At 47.2% G+C, this 16,549-nt stretch overlaps 1 long non-coding RNA gene across 2 annotated transcripts; it reads right to left on the bottom strand.

Moving 5' to 3' along the window:
* Positions 1-4,856: 4,856 nt before the first annotated feature.
* Positions 4,857-15,716, bottom strand: LOC111745255. 2 transcript variants are annotated; one of them, XR_002782571.1, is made up of 2 exons: positions 15,617-15,716; positions 4,857-5,533 (listed from the first exon to the last, which is right to left on the bottom strand). It is a non-coding gene; the product is annotated as an uncharacterized LOC111745255 (long non-coding RNA). The 2 variants fall into 2 exon arrangements; XR_002782570.1 differs by lacking the exon at positions 15,617-15,716 and adding an exon at positions 8,053-11,300.
* Between the last annotated feature and the right edge of the window lie 833 nt (positions 15,717-16,549).

The following is a 16,549-nucleotide window of genomic DNA, read 5'->3' on the forward strand; positions in this document are numbered from 1 at the left end:
ATCTCCTTGATTCACCTGACCTTGTCTAAAGGGAAACTCATCTCCAATGCTCCCTGTTCTGAACTTGGATGGCGCTTGAGAATCAGGCAGAACTCGCTGGTGTTTTCGTCTCTGTGACTCTGTAATGAGTCCTTTTGGAGAGGCGCCCTAGTGATAGAGGATGAGTCACTTTAGGGGCAGGGGTCCTCATTAGCCCTTTGACAAATTACTCCACCTCAGTGGGTCTCAACTGGGGGGATATTTTTCCCTCAGCGGACATTTGGCAATGCCCAGAGACTTTTTAGATTGCCACACCTGGGATGGTGTTAGTAGCCTCTGTTGGAGGCCAGGGATGCTGCTAAACCTCCTGCAATGCACAGGAAAGGCCCAAGCAAAGAATTATCTGGCTCCAAACGTCAATAGTCACGAATAATTAGAAGCACTGCCCTCCTCTGTCTCCTCACCTGTAAAAGAGGAAGGTTGTAAAAAAATCAACCACGATGAGTTGTGCAAGAACGGAAGAAAACCGAAATAAAATTTATATTTTTCTCTCTGTACCCTTTCTACAGTGTTTCTGTCTGCAAAGTAGGGTTGGTACGAGGATAATAGCCAACATCCTATGGATGCTTATTATGGGTTATCTTGTTGGATCCCCACAGAAACCCAGCGGCATAAGCCCTAGTGTGGATGCTGACAACCACCGAGGAAGCGCCAGCTCGGCAGTAGAGCTGGGACTTCTGGGCTGACGCTCTGATCACTGGTCTCATCACCTGGAGACAATTTTTTGTGAAAGCCTTTGAAAATGTCAACAATGTGGTTGCAGTTCTTTCTCTGGAACCCCTCCTATACTACCTCCTGCAAAAGTACAGTGTTGGCCATGTGGTCGAGACTCAATAAATACCTGCAGATTAATTCAGTGCAAATTACTCTGGTGAGTCAGGAGAGGCTAAAAATCTGAAGGCTGCTGTGTGGCCTGGAAGCTAAACCACCAGAACTTTGGAAAGTGCTAGAAGCTGGGAAGAGCCTCAGTGGCCTCAGAGGAGCCTGAGTCTCCTTACTTGTGAGTAGGAGTGATGCACAGCCCACACCTGGCCTGCCCGTCGTTCTCAGAGGTCGTTCAGCTCCTGTGTGCTTTACCAGCGCAGGGCTCGCTCATTCATGCAGCTGGCGGATGGAATCAGCAACCAGGGTCCAGGGCAGCCCTCCCTGTGGTGATGGTAGCACAGTGGACGGAATAGCAGAGCTCACACCCAAGGTGGTGGACCTGGAGCTTGTGGGGATGGGCAGCCTGCATCACAGTGTCAAGTTCACAGCACAACCCTGTCCCCTGTGGCGATGCCATGTTCTCCAGTGAGAATGATGTTAATCTCCAGGGAGAGGCTGCCAAGTTTCCGGTGGGGACACATGTCTGTGAGGCTGGAATGCTCAGTCTCAGCCACATACCATCTACTGAATCATGCCTAACTGTTACCTTCCCATATTAGAAGACAGATGACATCATTGTAACTTGCCTATCGTTGTAACTGGCCAGCTTGGGATAACAAAGTTACTCATTGCCATTTGTCATTTCTTTGTTTTTCCATTTGAGAGGCGAGAGATTAAATTTGTATTTGAAAATATATTTCTAAGTTTCTTCTCTGAAAATAACTCAGAGATTAAGAATGATTATTCCTATGCCGTGCATATTAAAGCCTTAAAGACTAATGACATTGAGAAAATTCTCTGAGTGACACGCAAGAGGCAACATAACCCTCCGATGGGAAAACCAGAAGTCCAATAAGAAGATAACATATTGCCGGTTCCCCTGTAAATAAAACGGGCCCTATCAATTTCTCTTCTGCTTGTGAACAATGACCAATTTATCAGGTATACACTGAATAATGATTTTCCATGGGGACAGTGGCTCTTATGATTAAGTGCTACCGCTCTGGCTGCATTATTATAAACAACATCCAATTTATGGAGTTAAGAAGTAGATGCATTTCTCAGTTATGTGTCACCGTTATCTAGAACGAGCCATAAAATCTAGACTGTCATGTATTTTCTGGCTGCAAACTTCAAACAATTAATATCCCTATGAAATAGTCTTCATCACAAGCCCAATTTAGAAATTAGTTGTTCGATATGATGATTAAATTCCAGAGCTGGAACTTGCTCTGGCCAAATGTGAGTAGCCAAATGTGACAAATCTCATGCAATTTTTTCAGACAGAAGGAACCGTTTGAGACATTGGGGATTTTTGGTGAATTTCAAATGAGGCACCTTCACCTTAGGAGACTGCCACAATCTTGCCTAGCCTTCCAGAGGAAGATGAGTCACTGGCGTTTTCCTGCATTCAAACGCCATGTCTGCACCCTCGTCCTGAGTCAGTGCTGCAGGGGGGGCAGTCAGTGTTGTTAGATGGATGCTTGGCCTTGATGGAAGGCAGAATCTCAACAGTGCTCTCCCTGGAAGGCCTTCGATAGATACCCCCTTGACCTTCCCCATCTCACGAAAGCCACACAAGGCTGCAAACCTGTAGGACCCTTGATGAAAACTAGGAGACATGAGAGTGTGCAAAAAATAAAGCTTGGAGTAATATTTGAAAACATGATCCCCTAGAGTATAGAGTCTGTGTCACTAGAAACTGAATGGCAAGAATGACAAGTGATGGCGACATTGCCACTGACTAATAGGATATTCTTAATATATGGACAAGGCGTATGCTTGAAATTTTCATCCATAATGTGTCAGCAAAATAGTGTTCTTCTGTCATTTAGTTGGCAAAACCTATTTCGGCATTCAGTTTGCATTTAAATATGTCATTTGTTTTCCTGGTCATTTCAGAAGTGCTCTCTCTCATGTATCTGTGGGGCTTCCTGGGATGAGCATGAATTCTGAAGATGCATTTCATTGAACGTGGCCCATTGCATTTAAAATTCAAGAGCCAGGAAGAAACTATCAATCACTGATGATAAGCGTCCGAGCAAATGGACACTCATACACACTGCTCGTGAGACTAGAAACTGTTCTGACACTTGGGAAAGACAAGTTGGCAATAAGTATTGAAGCCTATAGCCTTTGATCCAGCCACTTCACTTCCGGGAATTCGTCCAAAGGAGGAGAATTAGTGGAGAGTTGATGAGCTCAGTATCACTTGAACTTACAAATGTCCAGCATGAGGAGGTTGGTTAAGTAAGTGCTGGGAACATCCATACAATATGATGACATACAGCCATAAAAATTATGTTATGGAACATGTGATGCATATATTGCTCAATGTATAGAACCACTTAAAAAGCAAAATATATCACGCGATCTCAATTTTATGTGAAAAAGGGTATATTACATATGCTTGGAGGAGAAGAATTACCAAAACGTTGACAATGATATCTCGTATGGTGAGATAGCGAGTGATTTCCAATTTTTATTCTTTGCGCTTTTCTGAATATTCTATAATAAACATGCATTACACTTGTTATCAGAGAAAAAGACGCAATGCGATTGTTGAACTTTAGCCAGTTAAGCTAACAGAATTTTTATAAAGACTGTAGGAATGTATATGATACATTATGCTGTATTCTGTTGGACCTTATTATACTAGGAGTTTCTATTAGTCACAAGGGGACGGCTTGGGGGACTTCTTAGCAGATCTGTTCATGATCATGTGATCTGGAGAAGAAGCAGGTAAGGGAAAGCCAGGGTCAGCTGAGCAGAGAGAATTTTCTAAAGAATATCTTTATGATTGTCTCACCTTGGAAAGAGGATGTAAGAAGTGTACTATATCTGTTTTGGTTTGGAATTCACCATAAATTAGAGAGAAAATGCTGAACTTAGCCCATGACATAGCTTTGAATCCTGGTACATTAGTTAAATTGTCTGTTCATGCAAGGTAGAGCAGTGAAGCCAGTACTAATTATACGTCCACTACTCAGAGTGCGTCTTGTGCCTAAAGAACCAGTGAGAGGGGGACCTGCCCTGGGGAGCTGGAGTGGTGATCTGCATCCATCCTGTGAATGGCTTCCATGAGACCCAGCTCTGAGCCTCTGAGGGTCCCCAGACAGAAGCATGACAGGGAGGGTGAGGATCAATTGTACCACGTAGGACCACCATTCTCACTGCCTCTATTGCCAGCCACAGTCCATCTACCTCTGTCCGTGTGAGCGTGTGCATGCATGTGCATTTGTGTGTCCCAGCCACAGCCCATCCAGGGGTATGTGCATGTGTTCGTGTGCATGCATGTGTGTGTATATGCCCCAGCCACAGTCCGTCCACCTGTGTGTGTGCATGCCTGTGTGTGTGTTCCAGCAATCTATCCACGTGAGTGTGTGCCGGCCATATGTATCTATATGTGAGTATGTGCTTGCCAGAGTTCATCTGTGTGTATGTGTGTACTTGTGTGCGTGTGTGTGTGTGTGTGTGTGTGTGTGTGTGTGTACTTGTATGTGTGCCAGCTATAGTCCAGGCTTCGAGGGTCTTGCTTTGCTTTGGCACCAGGACTGGATGCCAAACCCAGGATGAGGCAGCTATTGGTACCACTGTTCTTTATATCTTAATAAAAAGCGATTTCCTCTCTTCATGGTGTTGAGGGCTCAGTTCTTTAGAATTGTGGGACTTGTTTAAGGGACTATCTAATTTTATTATGCCTTCCTTCACCAAATTTCCTTTAGTATTTCTCAACAGAGTTGCCATTGGCTTTAGAGCAAGAAAGATTTTTATTGCGTGGGATCGACCCAACATTGAAGCACGCTTGGTCACTCTGGCCCTCCAAATGGATACCAGTAAGTAGCACCCTTTCAGACCCTGTGACATTCAAAAATGCTTATGGGAGGAATTCGAGAAGCCAGTGTGGCCAGAGCGCAGAGAACAAGGCGCATTTGAATAGGGGCCTTACAGGCTTATTAGAAAATTGCTTTTTATTTTAAGAGCGATGGGAAGCTATTGGAGGTCTTTAAGCAGAGCGTGCTAGAATCAGCCATACGTTAGAAAAGATCTTTATAGTGCAGTCGGGGAATCAGATGGGAAGGGAATCTGACTGGGCCCAGAAGGTGGCCACCACAGTCGTCCAGGTAAGAGATAAAGACACCTGGATTAAGGTGGCGGCAGTAGGGGCAGTGAGCAGTGGGTGGATTTAGAGATATTTTGGAAGCGAAATGGCGCTTGGCGATGGGTTGGTTTGGGTGGTGAGAAAAAAGGCAATGATACAGACGACTTAGTTTTCCGGCTCGCGTCATTTCAGGGATGGATGTTGATGCCGTTCATGGATGTGGAACCTCAGGAGACGTCAGGAGGGTCTGGCAGCCAGGACTGGGAAAAAACCAGGCATTTACTTTTGGACGACGTGGGTTTTTTTGGTGTCTGAGACAATTTGAGAAGTCAAACGAAGAAATGCCTTGGTGGGGGAGGGGTGGAACAGAGGGGAGACCAGAGAGGATACTGCAATGCCGTGCTTCCAGATTTTTGTGAACATGAATTTTCTGTCATGTTTTCCTTTTCTCGATGGTTCTGTCAGAGGCTGGTGTGGCTGTCCAGTGCAACGAGCAGCGAGAGGGACCTGAGAGTCTCGCCGGCATCTCTTGAGGAAAAAAAGAAGGAACTAGAACTCCTCTTTAAAGAGAGTGTTCAAAATAGGATTAAAAGTATTATTTTGATCATTTAAAAACCTGAAATAATAGCATAATGTGTACACAATCTAAGATCTTTTATGAACCAGAAATATTTATGAGTCTGGAATTTAAAATTTTAGGAAAAAATGGGTGGAAGCATTCTGACTTGTTAGGACTCACTCAAGTGCCCCAGCAGCCCTGCCTGCAAGGCCAAGATGGGCCTGGGCGATTCCCCTACGAGGCCCCTACTTCCGGCCATTCATTAATGAGAAAGTGCTTGTGATCGATCCCTGCTATCCTGGGGGCTCCCGGTCACTTTGACAGTCTAGATGGCGGGGTGTTTTTCAGTGCCAACACCCAATCCTCTGATCTCCCAACACAACTGGGCGGTCGACAATTCAATTCCGTTCTGACAGTAGCTCCCAGAGTTAGGGCAGACCCCGCTGGTTACGGGCTCACTATTACAAGACTGTCTCTACTTCTGATGCCAGGCACAAGTCCTGGGCTTCTCGCCCTTCTGACTGACCAGCTGTAAATCAGGGATTCCCATGTAATTTGCTAGAATACCTCACAGAACTCAAGAACACTCTTTATCTACACTTACCAGTTTATTCTAAAGAATATAATGAAAGATATGAATGAACAGCCAGATAAAGAGATACATAGGATGAGGTCTGCAAGGGTCTTGAGTGCAGGAGCTTCTGTCCCCATGGAGTTGGGGCATGTCACCCTCCTGGCATATAATTTTTTCACCAACTCAGAAGCTTGCTGAACCCCATGCTGTTGGGACTTTTAGGGGGGCTTCATAACAGACATGATCGGGGCTGAAAGTTTCAGTCTTTGAATTAAATTTTTGTCTCTGGAGACCTGTCCCATCCTGCAGCTATGTAGGGCTCACCTGGAGATGCCCTATTATGACAAAATGCTCCTATCACCCAGGAAATGACAAGAGATGTAGGAGCTCTGTGTCATGAACCAGGGACAAAGATCAAACAGAAAAAAAAAGACACTCATCACTATTATAACTCGGGAAATCCCTAGGGTTTTAGAATCTCTGTGTCAGGAACCAAATATATATATTTTATTATGTCCTAGGTGGGTAGTCCACTACGGAGGTGCTCCTGGGGTCGAGGCCTCCTGTGGGAGTTCTAGAAGCCATCTGCAGCCAGAATTCAGCAGCAACTGCCTCCCGTCTCCCTGACCTGCCCTGATCACCACGCTTACCTGCTGGCAGAGGGAGCCTGTCTGATGCACAAACCGCCTCTGACTGGGGAGGGTCAGGAAGCCCACATCTGGGCAGTGCAGAGAATGTGGGATGGGGAGGAGGCCACGTTCATGCTGCAGGTGTGTGGCTCTGGAGTATGATTATCTCACAAAAGTGAGAACTCTTCCATCACAGGCTCGTTTTCAGGAAGAACAGGGTGATGCTCATCACTCACCAAGATTCTAATCTGTGCCAACATTTGCACACATTATTGCTAATCCTCAAATGCTGGAGGGAGGCATAACTGTCCCCCTTTTTATAGATGAGTAACCGGAGGCTCATAGAGGTTAGAAACCGTGTTCAAGGTCACAGTTAAGTGGCCAAGGCAGGATTCAAACCCACATCTGTCAGGCGCTAAACGTCTGTTCTGTGCCTTTCCATGATGCCTCTAGGTTCATGTTTGGGGGACAGAAGCCAGACCCGAGAGCTGATCCCTGGAGGCTGGCCAGACCCTAACAACAGCTGAGAGAGTTACCCCATAAGTTAATCAGAGAGATCATAGCCTCGAAACGCCCTGGAGATTTGGTTCATGGTTTGCAGCAGGATATGGTGCAGTCAGCAGCAGCCTTCGCTGGTCGGCCCAGATGGAGGTGAATTTCCTCAACTATTTCTACGCTCTCAGTCTGCCGGCGTCTCTGGGACCCTATTTGCAGGCTCTTCACGAATACTTACTGTACAGCTGAGAGAGAGCCCTGGCATGGGCCCCTCTTCTCCTTAAGACACAGCCAATCAGGATCCTGGCCCACACCAGGCCCCGACCCCTGGGCAGGACTAAGGCGAGAACTTGAAAGTCCACCAGCTGGCACAGACAAGCCCTGATTCCCAATATACAAGCAGCGTTTCCTCCACTGCCCTTGTCCCCCATGGAGAAGGGTCCCCCCACACCCCCCGGGCTCTCCCATACCCGCTTCTCATACTGCCCTTAATAGCACATAACTCACTTCCTTTGGCCACAGGGACCAGTGGGGGAGGGGGACCCAAGTCACTGTTCCTTTATTTGAATCCACAGACGCTTCCACCTTTGCTGACACCACCCTCTCTGCAAAGCCTTCCTCAGCCCTCTGCCCCGCACCTCACTCCCTTCTCTGGTTGCACTATTATCGCTGGTTTTTAAATACCAAGTGCTTAAGCAACTTGTCAAGGGGGAAAGTAACTGACGAGCTTTACGCGGTAAACTACTTCCATCCCCCCACGTTCCTTTTTAAGCTCCGTGAGTGACTTTACCTATATTTACCACTTACAGCAAACAGCGTGCACGTGCCACGGTGCGATTCCCCTCTGGAAATGTTTATTTCGGAGGCACATTTCCATGTATGGGCATCAGGAGCATGCCTGCCACTTCCAACGGCTCTGCAGTGGGCTGTCATGTCACAAAATTTCAGGTTTGCTTAGTCATTACAGGATGGCTGGGCACTTGGGTTGCTTCCAGCAAGTTGCTATTAAAAATAGCATTGCTGCCTCCCCAGTAGCTTTTGCATTTAATCACCCGCTGCTGCTTAGCTGTTTAACTATTTCCTGGGGGTAGTCCGACCTACCTCACCGGAGGGAGAACTGTGGTTTAACCTTTTGTATCCCCGTCACTGCCCACAGGGGTGCTGAGCCCAAAAAAGAGCTTCATAAAAAAAGAGCTAGTCATTTCTCGAGCCCTTGTTACCTGCCGACACGGGGTAAGCTCTGCCCACACATTATCTCATTTAGTCCTCGCTGGACTTTGTGTAGTGGGAGCCATTAAGATTCTCATTTTATAAGTAGGGAAACTGGCACTTAAAGAGTTTGGGTAATTTTCCCAGTCACACAGCTAGGAGGAGGTGGCGCGTGGATCCGACCCCGGTGGTGGGCTCCACGCACATCTGCTTGGCCCATCTCACTGCCTTTACCTGGCACTGCGAGGGTATTCCTGGGCCCTCACAGCTGATGTGCAGCTCGGCAAGAATGTTCCTCAAGATTAGTCCCACACAGGGTCTTGTGACTGCAAGTTAATCACATGCCTGCCCTGCTAATCCCAGGTAGGAGGCCAAGACTGGGTGTTTGCCCCGGGACAGCCTGTCTGTCCCACCAGGCTCAAAGTGGATGCCGTATTTCCATTCTAGCTCTTGAGTTTTCAGAACAAAAGCTGTTGTCTTCCTCTGATTCCTATGGGTGAGGGGTGAAGGGAGGCAGGAAGCACACGGAATTGCACTCCTGGGCTGTTTGCACCTCAAATATTTTAGAGGAGAGAACTGCAGATGTGCCCTCTGCCTCAGAAGTCCTGAGACCAGCACCAAACGGCCCTGTGGTAAAGGAGAGCTGGCAGGGCCACAGTCCGAGAAGAATAAAGAAAGGACAGAGCCGACTCCCTTCTCTGAAACAACCGTCCAGGTTGATGGCTTCAGCAGGCCTGGTCAGGCTCAGGGCAGCTGTGGCCCTTGAATTAGTCCTTGACTGTCACCTGCTCAGTGCCATGAGTGGAGAAGCATGCTGATTTCCCCCTCCTTGTTCTCCAGTTAATCCCGTCCTAATCACATGTGTCCATACTTCGAGAAAAGTGGCCTCTGCAAGGAGGTTCCTGTGAGATACTCAGAGACCAGAAGACAGCGGAGCTGGAAAAGCCTGTCTAATAGCAACCGATCTGGCCACCTGCCTTTAGACAGGTGAAGATGAGTATCCCCATTTTGCAAACGAGACCGCTGAGGTCCAGAGGGGCGAATCAACGAGCTCCACGATGTGGTCAAGATGGCACATCTCAGAAGCCACCGATGAGGTGTCACACGCGCTGGATCCACTCTGGAATAGCGAGCGACCCACCCTTATCAAATGTCTTTTAAAATAGCACGATTTTTCTTTTTGACGAGAAAAGTAGCACATTCTCATTTTAGAAATTGCCAGAAAAGAAAAATCGAAGCTGTCCATTATCTCATCACTTGGAGATAACCCAATATTAATACGTTAGTGTATTTACACTCTTCTTCATGCATATGCTTTTTACTTAATTACGTTCATTTACATAAAATGTTTTTAGCCCTACTTTTCTCATTTAATATTATAAATATTTCCCCTAGCTATGAAGAGATCTTTGTAAATATACTTTTCATAACTACAGACATTTTGTTTGATATCGAGCCAAATTTTCCTTAAATGTTTTCTTATATAATAGTTGCTCGATTCCAATTTTCTGCTATTATGAATAATTCTTGGATTAACGTTGTGGGAGTAAGCTTTTTCTTCATTTTTATGAATTTCCATAATACAGATTCTCCAGACATGAAATTACTGGGTCAAATGATGTGAGCGCTTTGAAGGTTCTCAGTAAATTGCTCTGCAGAGATGTGTTCTCTCCTCCCAGCCTGCTCCACCCCGCCCTCTCCAGGCTGAGTATTATCATTAAAAATTTAAAAATACTTAATAAAATGATCAAAGCTCATCAATGTCTTCAGTTATGATTTTCTCTGTGGCTTCCAACTCCATCAGTCACTTGACTGATAATGACTACATCCACGGAGAGTGTCCTATATACCAGACTCTGTGCGAAGCACCCTCTGTGCTAAGATCTTATGTGATCTCCCCAACATCCCTGGCCAGCTTTGCAGATAAGAATCTGAGACACGGAGAGGTTAAGTGAGTTGCCCAAAGTGCACAGCTGGCGAATGGTGAGACTTCAATTAAAGAGTCTGTCTCGTACCTGAGCTCCCACCACCTGTGCTCATGAATGTTGGGGTGAACCGGAGGCCAGGCTGGGCCGATCCGCCTTGCATGGATCTCGTTCCTTGTTCTGAGTGAGGAAGCCCTGAGGAGCTTCCTCCTTGTTTGCGTCATGGTGAAGTCAGGGGGCAAACGTGCCAGGGTAAACCAACGAAACCTTCCACTCTGCCTGACGTGTTCAGCTCCACAAAGCATTGAGCTATTTGCGATGTGCCAAGCTCTCTGCAGGATTTAGGATGTGAAAAACATCATTCTTTCCCTCAAGTTTATAAATTAGTTGAGGGGTGACACTTTGTAAGATGGACTATGTACGGGCTTTGAAAGAGGTAATTTTTGAGCGTCTTGGGCATTCAGGGGAAGGAATGACAGCTGGCTGGGAGGGCTTCTTGGGGACACGCCATGTATGTTTCCTAAAGGGTGAGGAGAATTTTAGTTGGCAGAGACGGCAGGAGGGGATCCCAGGCAGAAGGCCTTGAATGACTCAGAGGATGGAAGGGCGTTGAAGGAACGGTGGCATGTCCCATGGGGGAGACGAGAACGTGGATTTGCTGGGTGGTGGCTGCTCAGGTGTCTGCTCTTGACGTATAGGCTGCAAGACTGGAGGCTGTACCCACCATCCAGGGGACGATGGTCAATACTGATGGGAATGGAGGGGAGATCTTGAATTCAGGGGAGAGACGAAGAGACTTGACCAAGAGAGATGAGTGTGGGAACGGACGAGAAACAGCAGATTTGAGAGAGTTTACAAGGTGGAGCGTGTAAGACTGGATAATGTGGCGGAGAGAGTCACTCATGGTTGCTTTGGTCCCTCACTCCTCCCCTTCCCTGCCCCACCTCAGCCCCACTGGCTCTGCCTCCACAACATGCCCATGGCCACTGTTAGTTCCCTTCAGCTCCTGGGCCACCATCTATTCAGGACTCCATCGTGGCTCGTCCACGTCACTGCACTCACTTCCAGCTGACCGCTCAGCTTCCATGACGGCAGTCCCCACACCTTCTCCTTACTGTGGCCAGAGTCGGAGGGATCTTGTGATTTGTCGTCTGAACAAGGACACTTTTGAAAGTGAAAGGAGGCACTGTAAATAATTACACCGAGCAAAACGCATAAACCAGGAGTGTCCTGGGCGAAACCGGACCTAGGGACTTCCTCGACAGAGGGATCTTTTGCAAATGTGAGCTACAACTCATCACTCCCCTGTTCAATGGCTTCCCTCTGCAATTAGAATAAAGCCCTTCTGTCCTCACCCTTGACTTCTGCCCCGGCTCACTTCCTCCCTCCATCCTCCTTTTCCCTGCGCTCTGGCCACACAGGCCTTCTTTCAGTACCGAGAACTCACACCTGCCAATCCCGATGCCTGACCACCCTGGCCTGGATCTTCTGGAAGCTGGCTCCTTCCCAACATGCAGTCATTCCACAAACTGTCTCCCTAGACAGGCTTTCGTGACCTTGCGCTAACTGCCTCCCACCCCCAGTCAATTCTTTAACACTCATCACTCTCTGAAAGTAAGTTATTTACTGACTTCCGGTTTTAGCTCCAACATGAAAAGATCTTGGAAGTTGTCACTCTTGCGCTTACAACAAGAAAAAGCTGGACGTTTCAGTTTTGAAAATTAACGACCTTTTTGGGACTCATCAGGAAGCTGAGGTTGCTGGGCAAACCACCGCCCTGAAATCTGCAGATACAGATGAATCCGGAAAGTCACAGCCAAGAGCCAATTACCTGAAGCAAAAGCCGCTGGATCCATAAACTGGTAGAAACACCTCACTGGTCATTTTGACGCATCGCTGGAGGTTGAGGGCGAACTAGTGTGAGAACAACGAATTCCTGGGGACTGCTGTCTTAGGGGGACCCCACTTTCTTTGGAGCTTTACTTAGGAACTCCACCAGGTTCTCATGCTGAGAAACTAGCTGGGGTAAAGGAAGAGCAATCCTTATGAAATACAGCAAAGCATCGTCCATAACAAAGACCTACCCTCAGGAGAAAGTTTTGCCAGAGCCTTGTCCATGAGGCAGCCTAGCTTCCTCTGGCCTTCCTGCCTCACCAGAGGGTGTGGTTACTACAGGAGGAGAAGCACTCATGAAGGTTGCTTCGAGGCACAGGCCCACTAAAGGACTGGGATTTACTTGGAAGATTACAGTGTCTCCCCTCCTCTAGACCAGTGCTGCTCCACATACTGGTGGCGGATTGCAGATGAAATGGCTTCGAGACGCAGACTCTCTGAGGAGGACTTAGGGAAACCCAAAGTCAATAAAGGGAGACAAAAAGGAGTCTCTGGCCTCTATAGCCACAGAAAACATTAAATAAAGTCAACTCCTAGCCGGATTATCATAAATCCTTACATAAGGGGCCATTACTCAATACAGCTTATCCAGCTTTCAACAAAAGAGCATAGTCCCACCGAAAACCAAGGAAAACACCGTCTGAAGAGACAGAGCAGCAAAATTAGGCTCAGAAATAACACAAATGTTAAAAATGATCTTTCAGGGAATTTAAAGTGAATATGACTAATTCGTATAGGGCCCTAATGGAAAAAGTAGACAACACACAAGAACAGATGGGTAATATAAGTACAGAGATGAAAAGCGGAGAGACAAGGAAGTCTCAAAAAGGAAATGCTAGAAATAAAAACGCGCTGACAGAAATGAAGAATGCCTTTGATGAGTTCATCAGTAGACTCAACATAGCTGAAGAAAGAATCAATGAGTATAAATGCCATAACCCAAAAAGAAAAATCTAGAACTTCCAAGAACTATGAGAGAGATACAAAAGTTATAACACACACGATTGGAATACCAGAAGGACAAGAGAGAACTGAGCAGGGCAAATATTGAAGTAATTGGCAGAGAACTTCCCAGAATTAATGACACACAACAAACCACAGATCCAGGAAGTTCAGTGGAATTAAACCAGCCCCCTCGTGTTTGTTGGCTATGGCCTGCCTCCCACTCATGTGCAGGCTCCTCGAGAGCATCACTCTTATTCATCTTTCTAGTTCTGGCATCCAAACAGGGCCCGGCACATAGCAGTTGCTCAGTAAGGGGTCACTGGATGAATAAAGGAGTCAAATTGGTTTTGAGCCTGGAGCCTGTGGACTGGTTCTGTGGCTGCATGTGTGGAGGCCCCATATCTCATGGGACTTCGATGGCCTAGTTTTCTCTTTCTGGGACTTGGCATCCTTTATTCAGCTGACCATGAAGACTTCTGATGACCAAAATGCCATCTTCCTGGGTGGATGGCCAGGTCGGCCCAGCTCACCAAATGCCCTAAGCTTGGGGATGTGACCTGTGATCTGCTAGGTGCCCCCGTGGTCATTACCAGTTTGGGCCACTATCACCTCCTACCTAGAGGACAGCAGCAGCCTCATGACCCACCTGCCCGATTTTAGCTCTAGTTCCCTCCGATCCATTTTCTGCACCTCATCTAGAGTGATCTTTATCAACGAAATGTCAATTATTGCATTTAGAATAAAAATTCCAATTTCTGAGCATGGCATCCAAGATTGTTCATTATTTTACTTGCTGTCTCTGCCCGTTTCACTGCTTGTTCCAGTCCCAGAATCACCCCCAACCTCTCGGCCCTTTAGAATTATTCACACTTCTCAGAGGGGCCCCCCTCAAAGCCTCTCTGTTGTTCTTTCTTCCTCTCTCCCCATTCCCCGCCCCCCATCCCTGTGCCTGGTTAACTCGACCTTCTTTTTGCCTGAAGCTGAGGGACATTTCCTGGGTAGACCCTTGTGCCCCACACCTCAGTCGGAGGTGTGTCCCGCTCACAAGCTGACCCTCGTTGTAGCATTTGTCATATAATATAACTGCCCATTTACTTACAGCTCTGTCCCCCTAGAATATAAGCTCCCTAAGGAAGTATTGATTACTGAAAACTTGGAAATGAGGCACAAAGATGACTTCTCGTCTAATGCCAGTCAGGACATCACCCTGCAGGCCTGCGGTGTCTGGCTCTCTAGGGAGAGCTGTCTTGTCTGGCTGACAGCTTGCTATTGATCAGGGCCCAGATGCTAAAGTTACATGTGAACTTGTACAAAACAGATAAATTGCAAATGATTTTTGTCCAGTAGAGGGGCAAATGCTTCCTGACTGGTAGACATGTTTTTATTAACATTTGAACCTGAACTAGTTTTGAATGTAATTTTGAAGTCTGATTCCTTCACGCCTGTCTCCACTCTCTCCCTCCTTCTCTATATATGAATGTCTGTGTACGTGTATTTCTTCTCTTAGTTTCTTCCAAAGTAACGTTACCATCCTGTTGCTCCCGTTGTTAACCGTCTAATGAATTACGTGCATCTCTGCCAGGTGCTGTGAGTAGTGCGGTCAGCTGGCAGGTGTGGTGCCTTCGGATCTACTGCTTCTTTAATGCCACAGTCAGGCCTTGCCAGTAACGCAGCCTGGCAGGGTCTTGGGTTCTGGCCATTTCTGCCCACGTCCTTGAAAGGGCAACCTCTGCTCTGGGGTTCCCCTTGTGTTGGCCAAAATATTCTCAGAGCTGCCCCTCAGTCTGAGGCTCTTTCTCCCACATCCTCCCCACCCCTCCCTTCCAGGTCAGAGCTCCGTCATCATCTGAAGGCTCTTCCTGCCTCCTCCTGCTCCTTCTGTCTTTTTTCTTATCCCCAATAAATGTCTTGCACGTCTTGGCGCCTGTTTCCTGGGGGCCCCCAAATGTCACCTGAGTTCAACATATATCCATAGGAAGGTTTTATTTTTGGTTTTCTGAAAATTATGCTTTGGCAGAAAGAGGCAGTTGTCTATACCATTTTAACACGCATATCTAGCATAGCCTTATACCAATGGCAGATGCTCAGTAAATATTTGCAGAACGGATGAACAAGAAAAAAATGACTTGCTTTTAGATGCTCGCGTGTGCCAGGAGAACAACATGGTCTCGGCTGGGGCGGAGCCTGATCTGAAGGTAAACTGGGCCACGTTGCTTCGAAGCAACTAGAAATGCCTCTGACTCACCTTCAACTCTGAGCTGCTTTGGTGTCTTTCATCTGAAATTGCCCATGTCTCGCACATGACCTAATTTCTTCTCACGGAGTCCTTGCCAGGGCAGAAAGGGGGCAGACATGTGACAGACAGGACGTGAGGAAACTGACCTGAGTGGAAGAGATAGTGTGACCTGCCAGGATGCAGAGGAGCTCTGGGCACGGAAGTGAGGCCTCCTGATGCCAGGCCCTCCTGTGACTCTGCCCCATGCTGCCGCTGCTCTGCCCGCCCAGTGATCAGGCCAGGCTGAGGTGTGGGTGGGGGGTGGTGTTCCCAGCCAATGGGCTGAGTGGATGAGAGCCTGCTTCCTCAGGGCCCTGGGAGACAGGGAGGGACTGGAATGCTAATTTGAAAATTCTCTCTCATAGTCCTGACAGGTACAAAATCAATGAAACCCTGTATTTAAAATTATATTTCTGATCCTGCCATTTTCTCTGGTTATTCAGCAAATTGAATAGATGATTATGAATCATACCCAAGTGTGGCTAATTAAATATTTAATACATAGAATCTAGTGCTTTTCATGTGCAGAGAGCTTTCCTGACATTAGCTAATTGATTCTAAGAAAGGTAGCACCTTCATTCTAGAGATGGCAAAACTGGCAAAGGGAAGGCTCTGAAAGAAGCCAAAAAAAAAAAAAAAAAAAAAGTGTGTGTATGGAGGGGGCGATCCTTATGCAGAACTCCGACCTTGGGGCAGTGAGTTTCATTTGTGTAATTTGTCACTGCTTCGTCACTGCAGTGCTGGCTCCGTGGATTTGCTTCTGGGAACATTCTGGGAGCCCCCAGTAAGGGGCAGATCGAAAGGAGGCAGCAGGATGAGAACTCTGCTCCAAATGTTACCGGATTCAATTTTTTACAGGAAACAGTTTAACAAGTGGACCTGGGTCACTCAGGGTCAGCTAAGTTCTTGGGGAGAAGGTCCTGTCCCACTCCAGTGCCTCAGAACCGTGATAGTGACTCAGGTCAGCGGCTGGGTGGGGCGCTCCTGCCCGACTCTTCGGCTTCTGCTGATGAGCAACAGCGCCACCTGCTGGCCCTACA

Source organism: Pteropus vampyrus, unplaced genomic scaffold (assembly GCF_000151845.1).
Source record: "Pteropus vampyrus isolate Shadow unplaced genomic scaffold, Pvam_2.0 Scaffold150, whole genome shotgun sequence".
Classification (NCBI taxonomy): domain Eukaryota; kingdom Metazoa; phylum Chordata; class Mammalia; order Chiroptera; family Pteropodidae; genus Pteropus; species Pteropus vampyrus.